We start from the raw sequence: 4,995 nt of genomic DNA on the forward strand, positions 1-4,995 counted from the left end.
TATTTAAACGAAGATACGCAGAGATGAATATGGAAGACCTTAATGAAGGTATAGGGATTCCGCAGCAAGAAGATGAAAGTGATATGGATAATGAAGGTGACAAAGATGAACTGGACAAAGACGTAGAGGATATATTCTAAATCAAACAGCAATTGGGTAAATTGGTGCATACCGGAGGATGCACAGGTTCAGAGGGGGTGGATGTCGTGTTGTAACACAAGTATACCATGAAAATATAAAGAAAGGGGACTTTTATTAATATTTAGTTATCTCTAATAATAGGGGCAACGACCAATTCCAGTGCAAATACTGGGAGGCTAGGGTCAGTCACCCCGTTACAATCAGCCGGGGCATACTGAAATGCTCCGTTCGATTCCAATAACGGGAGTCAGCAAAAAAGAGAAAGGACCAATTCAACGACGGGTGAGCTTGGTTTAAAGAGCCAATTGGATCCAATTTCAAGACATCCAATCCGGGTCCTCTTACCCAATATGAGACCTGAATTGGTCGGGCAATCCAATGCAGTCTAATTATGGAAAAATCCAGATCTTACTACGGGCCTCAGCCAATCTGACGCAAAGGACCAATTTGATCCAATTACGGAAACATCTGGGTCTTACTACTGGACTCTTACCCAATATGAGACCTGAATTGGTCGGGCGACTCAATGTGGTCCCGATTACGGGGCTGCAATTCCGTTTCATGTTGTTCCGTCCTTTGTGCCGTTCCGGGAACGTCCTTTCAGTAAAAAGATCTCTTAAAGGTAAAAACGGAGGAGAAAGCTCTGACGACGAGAGCCAATTTTGGATCCAAGCTCTGACGGCGGGAGCCAATTTTGGATCCAAGACGGAAGATTGAAAAAATTCAGATTTAAGGTTAAGAAATGAGAGGGAGGAGAGAAGAAGTTTTTGAGGGGGTTTTGAAGGATCAGAGAGCTAGCTTCATACTTCGAGAAGGGGAAAAAAGACAGAGAATTGGATTTTTTTTCTTCATAGGGTTATGGGAAGACTGAGGCAATCGTTGCTGAAGTCAGTGTTGTAATGGTGAATCGGGATTTTTAATGAAGTGGGTTTGATTACTCTTGACTGTTTCGTAAAATCGAAGTTACGTCTGTGATTGAAGAATTAAAAGGGTGTCTATAGGATTGAGTATGTGGAGTAAATGAAATTTATTGGGTTAATCTAACGAGACAGTTAGTGGATACAAGATTGTGAGTATAAAGCGATATCGAAGATTAGCAGTTTGGATTATTCGGGGTTCTCTGTAACGTCTAGAGACCTACCGGCTGGGGCAAAAAGGACTTCGGCGAGCAGTCGAAGGACATTCGTATAGATTAACGATGTATTCTTGCAGTTGTTTATATTCCAACAGTCAAAAACCGATAACTGCTTGAATATTAGCGAATCTCCATACTACCTTCTACAAGCAGACGCCCGGCGCGTTCTCGAGCAGAAAAGCACGTAATACGACAGCGGTAAGGCGGTAGGGTGGCAGTGGTAGTGGTGGGCGGTAGCGGCAACATGGTTGGCGGCAGCGGTTGCAAGGTGGCAGTAGGGTAGCAGTAGTGGGTTTGGTGGTAGCTCAGCGGTAGTTTGGCGATAGCTCGACAACAACTTAGCGACCATTTGGTAGCAAGCATGGGATGCAACAAGGAGCAAGTTGGGGTGGAGTTGGGCTAGATTAAGTATTCTAAGCAAGTATTCTAAGCAAGTATGCTAAGCAAGCAGGGCAGAGAGTAGAATAACTGTTCTAAGCAAGCAACTAATGTGTGAAGGGCCAAAAAGAAGATCAGCAAGATCATAAGGTAGACACTGAACAAGAGTAGCAACATGTTTGAAGAGTCAAGACTAAAGTAAAAAAAATTGTGATTGTGTGTAGAAGAGAGTTGTGCTGATAACGTGTTGAAAATGTTTACAAAGACACAAGAGTAATAGTAAGTAATATACACACAAGAGTAGTAATAAGTCATACACACAAGAGGGTTTCTAAGAAGAGAGAGCTTCACACATAAAAATCTATTGATCTAGTTGTGTCTTGTATACAAGAAGAGAAAGGCAACAAGATAAATAATACTTCTCCACTAGATTCTAAATACTGTAGGTATGGTATTTACTATAGTCTACAATAAATATTATGGAGAACACCAGCTACATTTAATGATCTCAATAGTAGTTACTTCTCTTTTCAAGTAATAGATTTTAATTAGTGAATTCTAGGTTCTTATTCTTTACAAGTTATCCCAAATGGTCATTATATGTAGGTCAACAATTGATTTACTTATGTTATTAGTACAAAAATTAAACTTAAGGTGCTTAAAATCACCAATCTAGTGAGTTAATGTAGTACTTTGGAAATAAATAGAAAAAATAGGATTTTAAATACAAGACTAGATCCTTGGTAGGATTTTTGGAGGAAGAATTTTAAATAAGTAAATTTCTCCTTAATTGAGCTGATATAGATTTATAATGTCTTTTATAATATAATTATTCCATTAAAAATTAAGTACATTAGGAGCAAAAGGTAATTTGAAGTGGTCAATTTATAAAAATTAATTAAATTTAAATAAATAAAAATAGAAAAAATAGAAAACAGAAATATAGAATGAAAAGTAGAGAAAGAAAGAAAAAGGAAAAAAAGAAAAAAATGTCGAAGATGTCGAAAGCCGAGAGGCTGCCCCCAAATTTCGGCCGCCTCTCTTTGTTGATAGGGGTCCGGCCGCCCGGATTCCTACCTTGCTCTAACTTTTGTTTTTTTTGTTCTCTTTGATCTCATGAATTCCAAGCGCTCCGGAGTCCCTTCCCTGTTAGATATCTTCTATCTGTTGGAGAGTTGCAAGGCAGTACTCTATTTTTTTTTTCATTGTTCTTTGCTTTCGGCTTCACAAGCTTCGGCGCTCCGGAACTCTTCGTCCTATTCCCTTCGCATTGTAGAAGGGCTGTGGTGCAGCACTTCTGGATCTCAATTTTTTTCTAACTTTTGATCATCTAGGGTTTTGACGGTCAAGGAGTGCTCTCGATCTTTGCTATCTGGGCACCATTGTCAACATAGGAAGTGCCGCAACTCAAAGAGCTGTGCTATGGTTTGTTTCCTAGATTTTGGATGCGACTGAAGAGCAAGATTGTGGTGCGGCAAGGGTTCGTGCGATGTTGCGATGATTGTAGACGAGGGTCGTGGCGGCAGTTGAGTAAGCGATTGGAGCTATTGCTCATCGTTTGAGTATTCCAACTTAACTCCATCCGCAATTTTTATTATGTTGGCTTCTCCGTCGATCTGCACAATTGATTGGGTTGCTGCAAATTAGATACTTTTGTAGAATTCCTACAAGTGTGAATTGGATTCCTATTCCTTACGACGTCCTGCAATTGGGGCAGAGTTGGTTGAAGGTGGTCGGCAGGGATTTGTTATGCTTATGGGCTCATTCCGTGCATAGAGAAAATTTACAAGTGATAACATATGCGGCGGTATTGCTAGGTTGGTGTTGCAAAAGGCGGAGCGCCGTAAATCTGTGTCCTTCTTACTTGCGACGGTGCAGCAAGTGTGGATTGATTTCCTCTTGTCATTGCAGTTCTTTTTTCCTGTGGCGTATTGCGATAAGGCAAAAACATGTTCATGCTGCATTGGAGCTGCTGCATTTGCTCCTAGTTTGACGTGGTGTTGGTTGCGTGCATAAAGGTGCGGCGTAGCTACGATCTTCACGTTGGTTATCAAAGCAGTGCAGTCAACTTGGAGGTGATGCAATACAAGTATTGTTGCTGTGACGTGGAATAGTATTGGATTTTCAATGGCAGTGGCTAGTACTTATCTTGAAGAAGGAGCTTTGCTTAAGTCGGCAGCAAGGTGCGACTTGCGGCCAATGGTTGGCGCATCTTGAATTCTTCTCTTCAAGTGATTCCTCGTGGAGCCCTTCTTCGATATCGTCTTGGTGGTAGTATCGTCGTTTTTTTTCTTCCACGTTCATCTCCTTGATTCCGTCCTATGATATTCGTTAATGCCAATCTCAATTTTTTTTTTAAATTGTTGATCTTTATCGCTTCACAGTTACCTTTCCATTGTTGATTTATTTAGCATTGCATTCTGGAACCATCAAGGAAGAACCAAGTCAACGCTGCCTTAGAGTCTAGATAAGGATTAGTAGCCATTGTCGAATTCTATGTGTAATAACAAGATCCAAGCTGCTGTAGTATTCTTCACCGTCTGCACCATGCTAATCACTACCCCGACTCCTCTTCGATTCTGCATTGTTCTATTTTTTTTCATTGCCAAGCTCATTCAATGCTGTTGCAGATCAAGCTTCCAAACGTCATGATAGTAAGTAACCACATTAGGTAGTAGGAAGGGACTAGGTAGAGATTAGTGCACGATCTACTCTGTGTAGAGAACGTCGATCGTGAGTAGATAAGTGAGGGAAGTAAGATTCTAAGGAGCTCAGGTGGACCAACATAGACCTGCTAAAGCTCAGCACCAGACCCAAGGCGGTGGACGATGTTGTATTTCTAAAGTCCTCAACATTGTGGATTTTAAGAGGTCTAGGCCACATCAAAAATTAAATTGAAATTTCCAAGGTAATATCATCGAATTGGAGGAAAACACTTGCTTATGAATTAGATTAAACTTAGATGAATTAGCTTAAGTTAGATGATTTATCATGGATGAAGTTGATTAGGTTTGGATGAGTTTTTATTCGTAGATGAGAAGTTATTTGTGGATGAAAATTCATTTGTGGACGGAAATTCCTTTGAATGAATTTTGGATGATAATTAATATCCAGAAAAACATTAAAGGTTAAAAAATCTATGGACTTGAATTAAATTTTCTGAAACATTGTCTTTTGAGTGTGGATTTTTGTTAAGCTGCTAAGTAGTTGTGCTATTATTGTGGAGGTCGAGGGTGTATTTTAATTGGTAGAAAATTGAAAAGATAGAATAAAATAAGAAACAATTTAATCACTTAAATTGTAAGCTAATTAATATTAGTGAATTAGAAGAGCTTACTTAT

At 39.7% G+C, this 4,995-nt stretch overlaps 1 long non-coding RNA gene across 10 annotated transcripts; it reads left to right on the top strand.

Moving 5' to 3' along the window:
• Positions 1–2,699: 2,699 nt before the first annotated feature.
• LOC112290152 (uncharacterized) lies at positions 2,700–4,566 on the top strand. Of its 10 annotated transcripts, none has more exons than XR_002972064.3 (3): positions 2,713–3,184; positions 3,372–3,471; positions 3,673–4,566. It is a non-coding gene; the product is annotated as an uncharacterized LOC112290152 (long non-coding RNA). The 10 variants fall into 10 exon arrangements; XR_002972061.3 differs by having other exon boundaries at positions 2,714–3,216; XR_002972063.3 differs by lacking the exon at positions 3,372–3,471 and adding an exon at positions 3,472–3,535 and having other exon boundaries at positions 2,714–3,216.
• The last annotated feature ends 429 nt before the right edge of the window (positions 4,567–4,995 follow it).

The sequence above is a fragment of the Physcomitrium patens genome, chromosome 13 (genome assembly GCF_059467195.1).
Source record: "Physcomitrium patens ecotype Gransden chromosome 13, ASM5946719v1, whole genome shotgun sequence".
Lineage (NCBI taxonomy): Eukaryota > Viridiplantae > Streptophyta > Bryopsida > Funariales > Funariaceae > Physcomitrium > Physcomitrium patens.